This window comes from Rhinopithecus roxellana, chromosome 17 (assembly GCF_007565055.1).
Source record: "Rhinopithecus roxellana isolate Shanxi Qingling chromosome 17, ASM756505v1, whole genome shotgun sequence".
NCBI lineage: Eukaryota > Metazoa > Chordata > Mammalia > Primates > Cercopithecidae > Rhinopithecus > Rhinopithecus roxellana.
The window spans coordinates 88,406,634-88,424,738 of NC_044565.1; the positions used below are offsets into that span (position 1 = coordinate 88,406,634).

At 50.9% G+C, this 18,105-nt stretch overlaps 1 protein-coding gene across 1 annotated transcript in view; it reads left to right on the forward strand.

Moving 5' to 3' along the window:
• Window positions 1-18,105, forward strand: part of HPCAL1 (hippocalcin like 1) — a 122,647-nt gene that overhangs the window by 23,769 nt on the left and 80,773 nt on the right.

An 18,105-nucleotide genomic window follows, 5' to 3' on the forward strand; every position in this document is an offset into this window, starting at 1 on the left:
CTCCCAGACGGAATCAACCCAGAAAGAAGAGGGGTGGGTGGCAAACGTTCCTTAACTTAGCCTTGTTCTCTTAGGGTTTCTTCTCAAAATAAGGGCAGACGGGAGATCTCCCTGCCTCGGGGGTCCCTAGCCGAGGGGCTACAGGCAGATATTGCCCAGTCAGCCCCAGCGAGGCGACAGAAGGCGGGAGGTGGCTTCAGTGTGTTTGAAGGAGGCTGGTATCGCAGGTTCTGAAGCAGATGGCGGGAGCCCTGTGGCTGGGCCTGCTTCAGAACCTTGGCTGGCTGCTCCTTGGAGGTGAGGTGGGGGCAGGCAGTGTTGGCTGGAAACTTGTTGGGGGAATTGGCCACCTGGGGTGCGTGCTGGCCTGCCTGCCTTCCGCTTCTGTGCCATGACCCCCTCGTCCTCAGCTGTGAAGGTAGGTGAGGCTGCCCTGCAGCAGCCAGCAGACTGGGTTAAGGTGGGAATCAAAGGAGAGGAGGTGTTCGGCTGCCTGGAGGCCTGCTGAGCCCCTTGCATGAGGAGGGATTTCTGTCCAGCGCCCCTGGTCCTCAGGGTCCTCCTCATCAGTGTTCATCAGCACAGGGCCAGGTGCGATTGGTCCCTTTGGGCAGAATCTGAGAGCGCCCCCTTCTCCCTCCCTGTGCATTTGAAAGTTGGCTGGTGCTCGCTGACAGATGCCGAGGCTCCCGGCTGGCAGTTGGCCATGGCGGCCACTTGTCCTCTACTCTCCCTAGATTTGGCTGAGCTGGGCCCCTGCTGGGCCCCACATGCCCTGGCTCTTTGTCTTGGCTGTCCCTTTGGCTCAGCTCCGGGTGTCGGCTCCTCGGGAAGCCCTTCTTCACCCAACCAGAGTGAACTCCTTCTCCCAGGTGGCCAGAGCATGTTGAGGTGACCCTGACTTTCTTCTGTGGGGCCTACATTTTAGAGGGGAGTGCAAGCGCCTCTTCACTGCAGCATCTCCTAAGGAAGTGAGCCTGTGGGGAGGTCTCTGATGCTGCTGGGAACCCAGCTTCACCTTCCCCCCAACTCCTGGGATTTGTAGGCACAGCTAAGAGTGGGAGAACTTTGCCTTGTTTGCATTGCTCCAGATCGTGTTAAACAGAATTTCAGAACATGCATTTTGTAGGTAGTAGTTCTGTCTTCCAGAATGTGTAAAGTGACTCTCTAGCTGTTATGCATGGCCTGCAGGAAGGGTCATGTCAGTTACTTCTTTTGAGCCCCCTGCCAAGTGGCTAGCATGGGGTGGGGGATTCGACTCTGGTTCTTTGCTTCCTGGCCCTGTGAGCCCCAGGCAAGTCAGTAACTTCTTGGAGCCTCAGTTTCCTGACATGTAAATCATACTGACCTGGTAAGGCTATCGTGAGGATTATATGAGCTGTTATATACTAAGGTATATTATATCATACTTTATAGAACGTAGTATATATTCAAGTAACTGTGTTAGTTCCTTTATTTTGTTAACATGGGGATCAAGGTTTTTTTTTTTTTTTTTTTTTTTAAGATTAGGATGGGAACCAATTTTCCATAGTCATCTGTGGGTATAAGTACTCTTACCTTCAGCCAGGACTTAATTTTGGCCAAGAGCCTTGGCTTATTCCAGTAGGGAGTGGAGTTATTCAGAGCCAAACTGTAGGGGACTGAATTCTCTGGGTAGCACTTTCTGCAGACAGTGGTAACATTAATGACTTACTGCATATGCATTCATAAGTGGGGATTTATGGTTAGCCCCAGATCCATAACTTTTCATTTCCTGACTGATGTATCAGAAGCTTCATGTGTAATGGCGCATTAGATTTAGTAAGTGTAAAAGACTTAGTTGAGGTCATTTCTGTCCACAAGCTGTTCATGGTGTAGCTGTTCATGTAGCTCAGCTGTGGGAATGACCTGGCCCTATGTGATGTGGAAGGACCGCCAAGGGGGTCAGTGGCATGTGCCTGTGGCCCTTGGTTCTGTGTGTGGTCTCCTTTGTATCCCCAGGAACTCTCTGCAATAGGCAGCTGATGGCCAGGATCTCATTTTACAGAGGAGGACACTGAGGCCCAGAGAGGTTAAGTGACTTGTCCGAGGGTTAACAGCTCCTGGATGACAGGATTTGCATTGGCACTCAGATGTGTCTAACCCCCAGCCTGGAATGGTGCCAGCACAAAGCAGGTGTTCAGTAATGTTTGCTGACCTATGTGATGGTTAATATTACGTGTCAGCTTGACTGACCTAAGGGATGCCCAGGTAGCTGGTAAAACATAATTTCAAGGTGTGTCTGGGAGGGAGTTTCTGGAAGAGATTGGCACACTGAGTAAAGATCTGCCCTCGCTAGTGCGGGTGGATATTACCCAATCATTGAGAACCCAGCTAGAACAAAAATGTAGAGAAAGAATGAATGTGCTCTCTCTGCTTGAGCTGGGACGCCCACCTTCTGCTGCTCTTGGACATGGAGCTTCCGGTTCTCAGGCCTCTGGACTTGGACTGGATCAACTCCACTGGCTCTCCTGAGTCTCCAGCTTGCAGACAGCAGGTCATGTGACTCTTCAGTTTCCATAATAATATGAACCAATTCCTCATAATACATTTCTTTCTGTTTATTTCTATGTATTTATTGACTCTGTTTCTCTGAAGAACCCTGACTAATATTTCCCCACCTGAACATTCTCTGCCCCTTTTGTTCAACATGTTGGGGGTTGCTGGGGAAGCTAATTAGAGTACAGATTCCTGCTGCCCCCCCACCCCCACTCCCTTCCTTCATCAAGGTCACTAGTGGTGAGCCTTTAAATGCCTGTAAGCTGCTTTAGGGGTTCTTCCTAAATTAAAATTTTAATTGTAATTAGTGTATTTTTTTGAGATGGGATCTTGCCATATATTGCCCAGGCTAGTCTCCAACTCCTGGGCTCAGGTGTCCTCCTGCCTCGGCCTCCCAGAGTGCTAGAATTACAGATGTGAGCTGCCACTCTCGGCCTCTGGGGGTTCTTTGCACCTAGAATTTCGAGACTCACTGCTCCAAGCTTCACTGAATCTTTCCTGAAGAGTCTTGTGATAGGCGGGATAACTCCCACCCCCCAGATGTTCACATCCAAGTCCCTGGGACCTGCAGATATGTTGCCTTATGTGGTAAAGGGCTTTGCTATGTGACGAAGATTGAGGACCTAGAGGTGGGGACAGTATCCTGGATTATTCGCTGTATTCACATGAGTCCATAAAAGTAAGGAGCCTGTCCCAGCTGCAGTGAGCCTGAGGGAAGTGTGACTCTGGAAGAAGACGCAGAGATGAAACACAGCTGGCTCTGCCGACGGGAAGGGCTTTGAGCCAAAGAGTGTGGTGGCCTGCAGAGGCTGGAAAAGGCTAGGGAACAGATCCACCCTTAGGGCCTCCAGAGGAACCAGCCCTGCCGACACAGTCCCCGCAGGACCTGTGTCCACAGACGGAACTGTATGAAAATACGGTTGTGGTGTGTAAGTCACTAGGTTGGTTTGTTGTAGCGGTGACAGAAGCCTTCGTCTTGGCTTTACACTTTTCCTCCAGTGTGATCCCTTCGCCTGCTTCTGACCCATGGATCCCAGCCCTGCCCAGGCCTGGATCCCGGGCTCCAGGTGGGCCTGAGCTGGGGCTCCCAGCTGCAGGAATGCAAAGTTCATGGTTCTACAAAGTGCTTTGAGGTGATGCTGGTCACATCAGCTTGGCCTCAGATTTGCTGCTTTTTTTTTCTAAAGAAGGAACAGCTCCAGGCCCTGCCTGACTGACCTAGTTGGGGATGTAGGCCGAGGCCATATCAAGCAGGGTAAGGTTCCAAGAATCTGGCTTTAGGATTAGTTGGGCCACGCGGAAGGAGTTCCTGGTCTCGTGACACCTGCACAAATGGTCTTCAACCCTCAAAACACTTCCTGTTATTTAAATCTTGGTCCTTTGATTTTTTTTTTTTTCCTTTTAGAGACTCTGCACAATTTTTGTGGCAAGCTAGAGATGCTTCCTTTTTCAGAGCGGCCTTTATGCTGTATTTGGGGCTGTCTGTCAGCGCCACAGGGAGTGGGGGCCAGTGAGTCGTGCTCAGAAGGTCCCAGTCTAGATGCTTCTGACACGGAGAAAAGGAGAATTCCTGACTTTTTGGTGGATGTTTGCAATTCCCAGAATGCTTATTCTTATTGAGTCCTCATAGAGAGTGGTGAAGGGCAGCAGCTTTGGAGCAAGGACCACATTGCCCCTCCCCACCAAGCCCTGAGTCCTCTCACCTTCCAGGTTTATCAGTCAGCTCTGACTGCTGGAACCCGGGGCCGCATCTGGGTGCCTTAAACAACACGAATTCTTTTTTTTTTTTACAGTCTTGGAGGCTGACGTCTGAGATCAGAGTGGCAACAGGGTTGGTGACTTCATTTTACCTTCATGACCTCTTCAAAGTCCCTGTGTCCAAATATAGTCACATCTGGAGGTAGTAAGGATTGGGGCTTCCACATAGGGATTTTGTGGGGGACACATCAGTCTGCGTTAACTCACGTCCTGCCCACAGCAGGGGCTCTCTAAGTCAGTGTGTCTCCGAGTGCGGACCCCGAGCCTCTTCGTGAGAATGCAGGTTCCCAGGCCCACACCAGGCTTGAGTCAGAGCTTCTGTGTGTGGCCAGGGGGTGTGGCCTTCCACCCTGCAGTCGGAGAGCCTTAGCAGGAAGCCTGTTGCTTGTGTCTCCTTTGTAGCCCTGGCCTCTCCCCAATTCTCTGTGTCTTGCCGTCTTGACTTCTTCCTCATCCCGCCTCTCCCTCCGTCTCGTGGCCTTCCATCTGCTCTCCCAGCTACAGGAGCGGTTTCTCTAAGCCTCGCAAGTGACCGCACCCTCGTACTGCATGGGGGCCTTGCCAACGGCCTGCAGAGTGCGGGGCAAGCTCTAGGACAGCCTGGACTCTCCTGCCTGCCCCCAGGTGCCCCCGGCCCAGCTGCAGGGTGCTGGCTGCCTGTTACTCAACACGTCCGCCACTCCTGCCTCCTGAGCCCGCAGGCGCCCTTCCTGTCACCCGAGCGCCCTCTCCTTCCTCACCTCGCCACCTACACGTCGTCACCCCTCCTCCTGCATTTCCTCCTGTCTCCCCAGGGAGCTCGGAGTTCTGCAGGCACAGGGCTGACTCCTTTCTTCATGTCCCTTGTCCCACAGGGCACTGTTTCTGAACCCGGGAGACACTCAGGAAACCTTGCTGGTGGAACGGAGGCAGCAGCGAGGTTTTCCAGCGCAGGAACTCCCTCCCAGGAGCTTTTCCGCAACCAAGTGCTGGCTGGCGGTGGAGCTGTGCTGAAGTCAGTGTGTGCTTCGGGCCCAGCTGCGCGGTGCCCGGGGTCTAGGGATGGGTGTGAGGCTGTCTGCCCCTCACTGCATGCCCGGCTGTCAGGGGCATCTGCCTCTTCCCCCCATGCATCTTTCTCCCTCTCTGGCATGGTGTTTCTAGTCTTTTGTGGATGGGGACATAAACAAGGTGCCATCGACTGCTTGGTGACATTGGCCAATCCTGTGGTGGCCTCAGCTGGGCTTGCTGCCTGTGTGTGGTGAGGGTGCCCTTCTTGTCACCTGTTGTCATTTACGAGACAGCCCTGTGTCACCTGTTGATTCAGAGGGAGCACTCCTTATCACTTGTTGTCACTTATGAGCCCCGTGTCACCTGTTTTTGCTTCACAGGGAGCACTCCTTGTCACCCATTGTCACTTATGAGCCCTGTGTCACTTGTTGCTTCAGAGGGAGTGCTCCTTGTCACCCGTTGTCATGTGTACTCACTAAGTACACATGAGTGTGTACTTCTCCCTTCCTGCTTTTGGGGACGATGACAGGACAGCGGCTTCAGAGGGGAAGGACCTTGACCTGGCTGAGGTCCCGTCCAGAGCCTGACTGCTCTCTCCACCCACCCGTGGTCCCGTCGGCTTCTTCCCCCTCCTTCTCGGTCTGATCTGAGCATTTACCATTTCCTTCCATTTAAGCTTCATTTGAGTTGCATCATGATGTTCTCCTTTTTTCAAAGTTCCATCTGCCCACAGGTTTCCATTTTCTCTAGAACTCTCCTCCTTCCTCTGTAGCCCCTGGCCCGCCCCTCTGCGGTTCTTGGGAAGCCCCTCGGTGCCCCCTCCCCCTTATCTAGAATAGCTTCTGTCCAGGGTTGGCAAGGCAGGGTGGGAGGTGGGGGGTAGCCATGCAGGGAAGGGGTGAAGCGGGCCCCTGTACTCCCTAGCCAGGCTGCAGGCTTGGAGGAAAATAAGAGTCAGATGCTTGTTAAAACTGTGAGGACAACTTTATTCGAGGCAAATGCAGTTGGGGTTGACCTTTTCAGCAGGGGCGAGATCACCTCAACTCCTAATACAGCAAGGAAGGGACAGAGCTGGCAAGTGGAGTGGGCTGGGGGTGGAAAGTGGCTGCGAGAAGACATCACAGGTAGGGATTCTTGCCAAAGGCAGTGGGGACTTTGATGTCAAAGGTGGGGATGAGGACCGACTGGATCTCAAGGGTGGTCAGATGTGAAGGGTGGGGATTCTCACTAAACTGACTAAGCAGGATTCTTGCTGAGACTGGGCCAGGCAGGCTGAAGACAGGAGGCAGAAAGAGGGCTCAGAGGAGCCTGAATGAAGATTGATCTTAGGGGGAGGGGTGAAGGGGGAGGGGTGGGGTGGGTCTTTGTTGGGGCTCTGTGGGAGATTTCAGGGCTCACTGGATGTGCGGGGCACAGTGGGCCCTGCCTGAGCCCCATGATGCCTGGACACTGTCACCAGGGGCCTGTCCTGTTGACGATCTCTGCACTTGGTCTTTAATCAGCCTCTTGAGCACTATAAATTCTAGACAAAGATTCTTCTCTTTTTAAAGTTTACTAATTTCCCTATCATGAAAGTAATGCATTTTCACAGGAGAGATTTGGGAAATTACCAAGGAGTGTGAATCAGGTGGTCACAGTGAATTGTGGACGTTTGTGTCTGTTTTGGGGAACTGGTCTGTTTCTCCATCTGACCCCTGCTGTCTGTTGGAGGTCAAGGAGCCAGCTTGGCCTCACAACCTCCTCCTCTCAGCAAAGTCAGAAGGCCATGCCCTCTAGGGATGGGCGGGCTGCAGCCTCCTGGCACCTCCCGGGGTCCTGCTGGCAGATGCATCTCCACCTGGCCTAAGCTAGCCTCCTGTAGCCCAGCACCTTCGCTTCTCACGTGGGCAGCTGCGTTCCCATGCAAACCTTCCTGGAATTCCTTTGTGCTCTCTCAGAGCTGGTGTGTTTTGGTGTTCAGCTGTGGCCATTTTGGCTTTGAGTTTGATTTGATTTTTAGAGAAAGTTTTTATTTCTTTACCCAAAGATTCTGTGTCTCTTCAGTAAAACTGGAAAACACAGAAAAACAGAAAGAAAATTCCCCCATAACTAACCTCCCCACCTCCCTATAACTTTTATTAGCATTCTGAGCTATACCCCTCCGGACTCATATCTGCCTCTCCAGAGGTATGCATAAAGTCTAGAAACACAGGCGAAGAGACCTAATGCCATCAAAAACATCAACCTGTAAAGGAATAAAATGATGTCATCTGTGTCCAGATTTTATAAGTGCTTTGTAGATATGTGTAACAGAAATGTGGGTATGTTTTAGCGAAAATAAGACCATATTTTTGTTTTATTTTAATTGATTGTACTGTAAAGGCCAGTAGAGCATTACAGAGCCAGCCCAAGCCCATCTCTCCTCTTCTCCACTCTTTTCTTTCCCTAGTGACCAATGAGCCACTCTGTGGAGGGAAGTGGGGCTCATATTTGTGCGCGTTTTATGCTCTTGTCACACATGTGTGTAGCCTTAAACAAAACATTAGTTTTTATGTGTTAGAAATACTCATAAATGGTGGCCCAGGCATGGTGGCTCATGCCTGTAATCCCAGCTCTTTGGGAGGCTGAGGCAGGAGGATCGCTTGAGGTCCAGAATTCAAGACCAGCCTGGGCAACATAGCAAGACCCTGTTTTTTGTTTTTTTTTAAACGAAACAAAACAAAACAAAACCAACAACAATTAGGTGGGTGCAGCATCATGTACCTGTGGTCCCAGCTCTTCAGGAGGCTGAGGTGGGAGGCTCTTCTGAGCCCAGGAGTTTGAGGTGATAGTGAGCTGTGGCCACACCACTGTACTCCAGCCTGGATGACAGAGTGAGACTTTGTCTCTAAAAATAAAGAAAAGAAAACAGAAAGAAATATTCATAAATGGTATATATACATCACTTTGTAATTTGTTCTTGACTACTTTGTCAACAATTTTTAAGCTATGTCCACATTGATCCATAGATGTGGTTCGTGGTCTTCTTTTTCCTCCTTTTTGTTAACTGCTGTATAGCGTTCCATTGACTTTTTTTTTTTTTTTTTTTTTTTTGAGGCAGGGTCTCGCTCCGTTACCCAGGCTGGAGTGCAGTGGCATGATCTCGGCTCACTGCAACCTCCACTTCCCAGGCTCAAGCGATCTTCCCACCTCAGCCTCCCGAGTAGCTAGGACTACAGGTACATGCCACCATGCCTGGCTAATTTTTGTATTTTTTATAGAGGCAGGGTTTTGCCAGGTTGCCCAGGCTGGTCTCAAACTCCTGAGTGCAAGTGATCCACCCGCCTTGGCCTCCCAAATTGCTGGGATTACAGGCATGAGCCATTGTGCCTGCCCCCATTGTCTTAATAAGCCATCGTTTCTCTAGTCATACACAGTTAGGTCCCTTCCATTTTTCCACTGTTATAAAGAGTGCCATAATGAATGCTGGTCCTCCTTGAGTGCTGTGGAAGGAAGCCTCTAAGATGCCGCCACTGGTCCCCACATCCTGGTCTTCACACCCTTGTGTAATCCCTTCCCTCAGGTGTGGGCTGGACTTAACCGACTTGATTCTAACAAATAGAACACAGCAGGAGGGATGGGACATCGCTTCTGACATCGGGTTATAAAAAGATTGCAGCTGCCAGCTTGGGTGTTCTCTGTTGCCTTCTCGGATTGCCAGCCCTGGAGGGAGCCAGATGCCATGTCTCAAGGCAGTCCTGTGGAGAGGCAGGCTGACATGACGAGGGACCAAGGCCTGCCAACAACCGTGTGAGTGAGCTTGGAAGCAGGTCTCCACTCACTCCCCACTCCCAGCTGAGCCTTCAGATGAGACTGCTGCCCTGAAAACAGCCAAGGGGAACCTCATGAGAGACCTTGAGCCAGATTCCCAGCACAGAGAAATAGTGAGATAATGTTTGTTGTTTTAGGCTGCTGACTTTTGGGGGGTCGTTTGTTACACGGCAATAGATAACCAATACGAGTACACCCTGAGAATTCCTTAGAGATCTAGAATATTTAGCAATGTAATTGCCAGGTGCTATGGTATTCTCACTCAACAGTACTGTTTATTACTAAATTCATCTCCAAGGCATTTGTGGCAGTTTCACTCCCCTCTGCAAGGGTCAGTGAGCTCCTTTTCCTCATACCTCTCTGGCACTTGTGTTGTCAGACTTTAACATCTGAACACTCTGATGGGTGTAAAATAGTGTCTCATGATTATTTGAATTTGTGCTTCCCTAAGTTCTAGTGAGGTTGGACATATTTTAATGTCCTTTCTGCTTTCCTCTGCTGTAATTTAATTGCATGTTCATATCCTTTGTCCAGTCTCTTTTTGGTGGATTATCTTTTTTCAGTGATTTGTAGATTTTCTTTTTCTCATTCTAGAGACTAATCCTTTGTCAGTTCGTGCTGTTTTATACTCTGCTTTTTTCAGTTAGCAGCTTATTGAGAATGTTCTTTTATACCAATGTATGCATCATTTTATTGGCATTCCATGGTGGAGATGGGTCATTTATTTATTTAGGTGGACGTGTAGATTGTTTGCACTTTTGCATCAGTAGGAACATGGCTGTGTGTCAGTCAGCTGGGCTATGCTCTGGTACTAATGACCCTCCAAATCTTAGTGGTTTGCAGCAATAAGGAGTTCTTTGTCCCTCAAGTGACATGACCGTCACCTGTTGATTGTGGCTCTGCTCTATGACATTGTCCCTCAGGAAGCCAGGCTTTCAGGGAGTCTCAGGGAGTCCCATCTGAGACATTGCTGGTCTCATGGCAGAGGGAAGAAAGATGGTGGAACAACATAATTCTATTTATGTTTTTCTTCTTTAGAGACAGGATATTGCTGTGGCACCCAGGTCGCAGTGCTCTGGTGCTATCATAGCTCACTGCAGACCCGGAATCATGGGCACAAGTGATCCTCCTGCCTCAGCTTCCCAAGTAGCTGAGACTACAGATGTGCACCACCATACCTGGGTAATTTTTACTTTTTATATTTTTCATAGAGGTGGGGGTCTTGTTATGTTGCCCAGGCTGGTCTTGAACTCCTGGCCTCAAGTGTTCTTCCCACCACAGCCTCCCAAAGTGCTGAGATTACAGGTGTGAGCCACTGGACCCGGCAGGAACAATATACCTCTTAAAGCTTCTGCTCAGACGTGGGAATGGCATGTGCTGCGTGTCAGTTCCCCTCACATTGCATTGGCTGAAGCAAACCCTGGGACCCAACCGATGTCAGCAGGGTTGGACGTAGACCCCTCCCATAGGGAGGCCAGGGAGGGAGGATTTAGAGCCAAGACCACTCACCACATGCTTCGATGAACAGTTGCCTCCCGCTCCGTTCGTGTCTTTGTGCCTCCTCATGTAATCTTACAAGTAGAATTGCTGCATTAGGAATATGCATATTTGTAAAGTATTTACCATTTATTATGTCGGCTAGGTTTTAACTGTCACTGCATTTGCTGTGAATTATAGGAAATTATTCATCCTGATGACCATTTTAAAAGGAAGAACAATATTATTCGGTAGAAATACCCCCCGGCCCCCTAGTTGCCCACCCTGACCACAACAGCGTGTCTAGCTTGGTGGTTTTCAAATTCCTTCCATGTTTTCTGTACTCCTCACAGCCTCCCTGTGGGGTTGCAGGTGTTTCTCCACTCCTCCACTGACGAGGTGCCTGAGACTCAGAGAGGCTGAGAAATGTGCTCCGGGCTGCATAGCTGGGGATGAGGCGAGACCTTGGCCCTGCCCTGTTCTGGGCTCTTTCTCCTCCACGCTGGCCTTCGGAGGCTGTGGCTGAGACCTTCCCGCAGCCCCTTCCTTCCCACCCTTCCCTCCCTGCTCTTGTGCCCCGTTTTTCACTGTGCTCAGTGGCTGGCTTCTCAGTCCCCCAGGAGGTACAGGCTGGTCCTGAAGAAGGATCTCTGTCCGTGTTCCCGGCAGCACCTCCGAGCCTGCCCTCTGAGGATGGGTCGGCCATGGCTGTGCCGGCTTAGTCTGTATTTAGGTATCACTGACTATCATTGGACTTGGGGAGGGGATTTACTATTTTTAGAGAAAGTCAGGGGAGCTCCATAAATCCTGTTAGTCAACAGAACTGCAGAGAGGTGGCTGTTTATGAAGGAGGGTGACTTTTTTAGAAGTGGCACATTTAGAAGACCACATATTGTATCATTCTGTGTACATGAGCTGTGCAGAATAGGCAGTTCTAAAGAGACAGAAAATAGATTTGTGATTGCAGGGAGTGGGGAGGAGGGATGGGGAGCGACTCCTAAGGGGCACAGGGTTTCTTCTGGGGGTAATGAAAGTGTTCTGGAATTAGATAGTGGTGATGGTTGTAGGACCTGGTGAATAAACCGAAAACCACTGAATCGTACCCCTTAAAAACACACCCAGCAAACTGACAAATTATTGGGAGACAACACAAGAGAATGGGGTGTGAACTTTGGATCAGGGAGGCCTGGATATCAGCTGTGTGGTGTTCAAATAGATTGCGTAACCTCTTTGGGTCTCAGTCTTCCCATCTGTAGAGTAGGGATCATTGCTACTTGGTAGGGTTGACATGAGACTCAGTGAGATGAAGTTTGTGGGTCACTTGGCTGGGGCAGGTGTCACGGAGTGGGAGCTGTGATTGTTCAGCCACCTACTCTGTGCCCAGTACTGTGTTGGCGACCAGATATGTATGAGGTCAGTAAGCCACAGTCCTGAGTTACAGGGCAGACCCCACGTGCACCTGGAGTCAGCTTCTCAGGACCCCACGACACCACGTGCATGGAGGGTGCGGGTCGGAGAGCTCACCCCCATGGATTCCATAGAGCTTTGAGGCGTATCCACAAAGTGTCCAGGAAAGGTGGCGTCGTCTCCACTTGATAGAGGAGAAAGCAGAGATGGAGGCAGCCAGAAGCATGGTGCAGTGGTGGAGTTTGGTCATTAATTTGATAATCACATGGAATGCAAGCTAATGTTTATTGAGTACTTACTGCATGCCCGCTACTGTAACTAAATGCTTTACTCCTGTTATCTCATTTAATTCTCAAAGCAGCTCTGTGGCACTGAGGTGGCTGGAAATGGAGGGATGTGTGGCTGCCATGTGTTTGCCAAGAAGCAGCAGGATGGGAGTGAGGGCACAGACAAGACACATATGCCAGGACTTGGGTGCACAAAGCTGAGGAACGGGTGCCCGGCATTCATTATACTAATCTCTCTGTTTTGTTTATATTTGAAAAAAAATCTTTTTTGTGATAGGGTCTTGCTGTGTCACCCCGACTAGAGGACAGTGGTACGATCTCGGCTCACTGCAGCCTCCACCTCCCGGGTTCAAGTGGATCTCCTGCCTCAGCCTCTAGAGTAGCTGGGATTACAGGTGGGCGCCACCATGCCCACCTATTTCTTTTTTGAAACAGTCTTGCTCCGTCACCCAGGCTGGAGTGCAGTGGTGTGATCTCGTCTCACTACAACCTCCGCCTCCTGGGTTTAAGCAATTCTGTGCCTCAGCCTCCCCAGTAGCTGGGGTTACAGGTGTGTGCCACCACGCCCGGCCAATTTTTGTATTTTTAGTAGAGACGGGGTTTCACGTGCCTGGCTGATTTTTTTGTATTTTTAGTAGAGATAGAGTTTCACTACGTTGGCCAGGCTGGTCTTCGACCCCTGACCTCAAGTGATCTGCCCGCCTTGGCCTCCCAAAGTGCTGGGATTACAGGCATGAGCCACTGCGCCCAGCCATATTTGAACTTTTTTACAGTGAAAAGTTTCAAAACCAACAATCCTATGAGGTAGGTCCTCTTATTTGTGCTTTACAGATGGGGAAATTGAGGCATAGAGCGTGCAAGATTACACAGCAAGATTCGGAGATAACTCGCCACGCTCATACCCAGCAGGATGTAGGAACAGGGCTGGCGAAACAGAGGCCCCGGGCTCCTGGGCCTCCTGGGGTTCCTGCGCATTGAGGCCCAAGCCCCTGCATGCACCCAGCGGAGTCAGCACTCTCCCTCTGGTCCTACTGGGCATCACAGGTGTGTATGTGAGGGGTTGGGGGAGGGGATTCTTGGTTAGTCTGGGCTTCATGACATTGGGATGGAATTCTTTCATTTGGTTTTGTTGATCTGGTCAAATCTGTGGTCCTGTGATATCACCTTGCTTCTCATAGTGTGAGCCTTGAAAACTTGGACTCAATGGTGGGGTGTGCCTGCACCACCTTCCCCGCATCCCTGCCTCGGCTCCTCCCCACAACAAAGCGGAAGGAAGACATAGACCCAAGGGTGCACTTCAGCCCCTCAACCAGCTGTGTGGCTTCGGAGAAGCAGCTTAACCTCTCTGATCCCAGTTTCCTTTCTTGAACAGGAAAGATATTAATGCTTCCTTCATTGATTACTGGAACTTCTTGGTTTGTAGGGTCTAGGCTGCTCTCTAACCATGTAAGACGAAGCCACAGTATTGTAGGGCCTGTTGCTAAGAACTGTGCCATTATCTTGATAAACATGTTTTCCAGGGACTGGTGGTGGAATGTTGTAGTTATTAATGTGCCTTTAATGTTGGATGACTCAGAATATTCCTCAGATAGTAGAAGAGGCAGCTTTGAGAGGTCCTCTGTAGGAAGGCACAGGAACATCCCGGGGTGGGGGGCTGTCATACCTGTTGGCACCATGGGGATGCAGCCTCAGAGGGGACTGAACTTTCCAGGGCCACGCAATCGGTAAGCGGCAGAGCTGGAATGCAACCCCAAGCTTGCTGCTCTCAAAGCTTTGCTCTCAAACTCACTTCAGATGCCAAGGCTTCCTTTCAGATTGAGTCTCATCCCTAAGCACTGTTGGAGAAGAAAGTCTCCAGGCTGCAGGGCCCCGCAGTTCCCCCATATCCCTGCCCTTCCAGCCAGCCCACGCCTGGGGCCTGTCCTCCCCTGTTGCTGAATCCCTGTCCTGTTACTGCCCTCTGGGTAAGACAACGCTCTTATAATCATACCTCATGCTGAGTTCATGCAATTAATTTTCAGACTCCTCTTCTTTGGGTTACATTATTTTACTTCTTTCCCTTCCTCATAGAACATCTGTTATAAGTTCTACATACTATATTGGATGTGTAATAAAATCAGAATAAATTACATGTGATGGCCACTGAACTAACTTCCCTTCATGTGTCTGGAGGCAGGTTTTCAGTGGAGTTATGCTTTCAATTGGCTGTCCTGGGCAATTTTTCTTAAAGCCTAGGTTGGCTACTCAAGAGTCTAGATTTATAATAGAAACTGTCGACTGGGATGCAGTGGCTCATGCCTGTAATCCTAGCACTTTTGGAGGCTGAGGTGGGTGGATCACTTGAGCCCAGGAGTACGAGACCAGCCTGAGCAACAGGGTGAAACCCTATCTCTACAAAAAATACAAAAATTAGCCAGGCATTGTGGTGCGTGCCTGTATTTGGGAGGCTGAAGTGGGAGGATCACCTGAGCCCAGGAGGTCGAGGCTGCAGTGAGTCATCATCACAGCCTGGGCAACAGAGCAAGACCTTATCTTTTTTTTTTTTTTTTTTTTTTTGAGACGGAGTCTTGCTCTGCCACCCAGGCTGGAGTGCAGTGGCCGGATCTCAGCTCACTGCAAGCTCCGCCTCCTGGGTTTACGCCATTCTCCTGCCTCAGCCTCCCGAGTAGCTGGGACTACAGGCGCCCGCCTCGTCGCCCGGCTAGTTTTTTTGTATTTTTAAGTAGAGACAGGGTTTCACCGTATTAGCCAGGATGGTCTCGATCTCCTGACCTCATGATCCGCCCGTCTCGGCCTCCCAAAGTGCTGGGATTACAGGCTTGAGCCACCGCGCCCGGCCAAGACCTTATCTTAAAAGCAACAACAACAACAACAACAACAACAACAACAACAACAAGAAATTGTGGCACAAATGTATGCATGGAGGTGCCGAGGGACTTCTCTATAGTTAGGCTCAGGAATGACCAATCGGTGGGGGTTTTGGGGGAAGAGACGGGGGTCTTTAAGCAGAAACTCTCCCCTCAACACAGGAAAGCTGCTGAAGGACTTCAGAAACCTAAACATGAGCCGTGGGCTTTTCTAAAGTGGGGAGGGGATTCCCCCCTGCCTAGGTTATGTTGCAAGACTGCCTGAGAGAGGGTGGGAGGGGGCAGGAGAGCGGGCATTGGCTGGGTCCAGCGCTTCCCAAGAGATGTGACTGTCTTAAAAGCAATACCTTCCTGATTACCATGGGAGAAATTCAGATGTTTTCAAAAGATCTACAAGTTTGGGGTTGAAGAAGTTCTTTATTTCAAAGTTTCTCTGGCTGGGCGTGCTGGCTCACACCTGTAATCCCAGCACTTTAGGAGGCTAAAGTGGGAGGATCACTTGAGGATTGCTTTGAGGCCAACCTGGGCAACATAGTGAGACTCTGTCTCTAGATAAAGTTAAAAAAAAAAAAATTAAATTAGCCAGATGTGGTGGTGTGCTCCTGTAGTCCCAGCTACTTGGGAGGCTAAGTTGGAAGGATTCACTTGAGCCCAGGAGGTGGAGGCTGCAGTGAGCTCTGACTGTGCCACTGCACTCCAGCCCGGTGACAGAGTGAGACCCTGTCTCTGAAATAAGTAAAAATAAAAAAAATAAAGCTTTGCTCCCCGTTTCATTTAGATGGAGAGTTTGTGAGATTTGAGACAGATTTTTCCTTGCCGAGTGGTTATCATTAACCTGTTGAATGAGCAACAGGCTGAGGTGGGGACCCTGCCTTGCACGCCTCCAGGGGCGCACTGTATTCTTTGCGGCAGTGTCCCTGGAATGCCACAGCCCTGCCTTCTGTGTGAGGCCAGCCAGTCTGGGTCCTGGGATACAGCCACATGTGCAGTCCATGCCTCCAGCATGCAGCCTGAAGGGGGAGCTGTGCAGAAACAACGGATCTCCAAGGAGGACTGACCAGCCCAGCCTGGGGGAGGGTGGGAGGGGCCTGCCAGGGAAGGGGGGGCTCGTGGTGGACTTTGCAGGATACCAGACTTTTGGCAGCAGAGGAAACTGGGGTGAAAGCATTCCAGGCCTAGGGAGCAGCATGTGCAGAGGTGCTGGTGGAGGAACCCTGTGTGTTTGCACTGTGCACTGAGCTCCCGCTCATGACTCTCATTCTTTCTCGTTGAGTTTTGTTTTGTCACCCAGCCGGACTTCTGGGCAAAGAGAGGCACAATCTGTTCCCGGCTGGGCCGCCCGCCCTCCGGTAGCTATGCAGGATGTTCTGGCCGGCCTCTGAGGATTCTCTTCGTCTGTCCATCTCAGGGCTGGAGACCAAAACTATGGCCTGTGGGTGGCAGTTGGTACCTCTCCCCGCTGCATTCCCCCGGCCCCTTTTTGGACAGGATGATGCTCCCCGGGGCCTGGCTTTGGAGATGGCCAGCCCTGGGTTTGAAGTTTCTGTCTTCTGTGTGGGATATCAGTGCCCCACCGACTGTTGCAAGTTTTAAACTCGATGTGCCTATGGATGTGTGTATAGAGTCGGGGTCCTCCCCCAGCCCGAGGCCCTGTGCGTTTCCGAGTGGGCCTGCAGCTCTGATGTGCAGTGGGTGTGCACTGGCAAGGAGTGCACTGTGACAATATTAAAATAACTTCCATGGTGGTTGGTGAACAGCCCCATTCCCCCTCTCCCAAGACCCTGGACCTCTAGCACACCATGGAGGCCTGCCCTGTCCCCGTAAAACACACCATGTTCAAATTACTTACCTCTTCTTCCCCTGCCACTCTTCTGAGAAGGCTGATCTCAATCCTCGGAGTAGTGACTCTCTTCTAGGAGCAAGAGGATACTAATTCTCACTAGCATGTGAAGGACTGATAGCACGATATCGCCCTCCAGGACTCCCCGGTGGGAGGTGGGTGTTTGCAGGCAGGTGAGCCAGCCTAGTTTGCCCACAGACTTCCATGCAAGTGATTCCTGCTGTTCCCTGGGTCTTCCTTTCGTTTGCTTCTGAACTTGGAGGTTACTTGAAGTCTGGAGGATTTTTAGGGTGGGCATGGCTTCAGGTGGGACCTCTGCTGTATGGGTTTGCAAGCTGCCACTGCTTTGATTGCAGACACTGGACTGACCGTGGCCAATGCCAAGTCCAAGAGATCAGGCTGGAACCAGGCTAAATTTTAAGACCAGAAACAAAACCCATGCTTGCGAAGGGACTTTTAAATCAGTGGCAGATGGCATAGAAAGTCTTTCTGCTGTTCTCTTGTGCTGGGCGTGGCTCAGGGCCGAGGGGAGACAGGAGAGATGAGGGCAGAAAGAGAAGAGGGGGCAGGCCGCAGGGCTGAACACATGGCCCATGGCTGTGCTCTTCCCAAGCAAGCAGTTCTGGAGTGAGGCTCGGGCCTCCATGCCTCCTGGGAGGCTCCGCCTCTCGGGGTATAGAGAACATTGGCTTCAGACCCAGCAGGGGCACTGGCGGCTGTGTGGTGCATCCTGCACAGAGCTGTTGCTTCTAACTGGGTTATTGAGCTGTTGAAGGAGCAGGGATGAAGACTTCCTTATTAAAAACTCAACAAAACATGAAAAAGCCAGAACAAGCCAAGCAGACGGTTGAGGACTGCAGCGAACTCATGAACCCTGCAGCTTTGATCTCAAAGACTCCGCCACTCCTGGCTCAGAGGACCCTGGGGACATGGTCTTTGATGCTTACTGTCCCCATAGGCATCACCTCAACCAGTGTCTGTGCGGGGTGTGCAGCGGCCCTGAGCCAAGGATTAATTATGTAACAAGCCCAGATCCCAGCCCTGCCTGAGCAGGCCATGTGCCAGCAAGGGGGGTCCCGAAGTGCCGCTAGGTGCCTTGGGATTAGCATAAGGCCCGTTTATCCAGGAAGCCAGAACCAGTGCACATCTGTTAAGCGCATGCACTGAGCGGTGA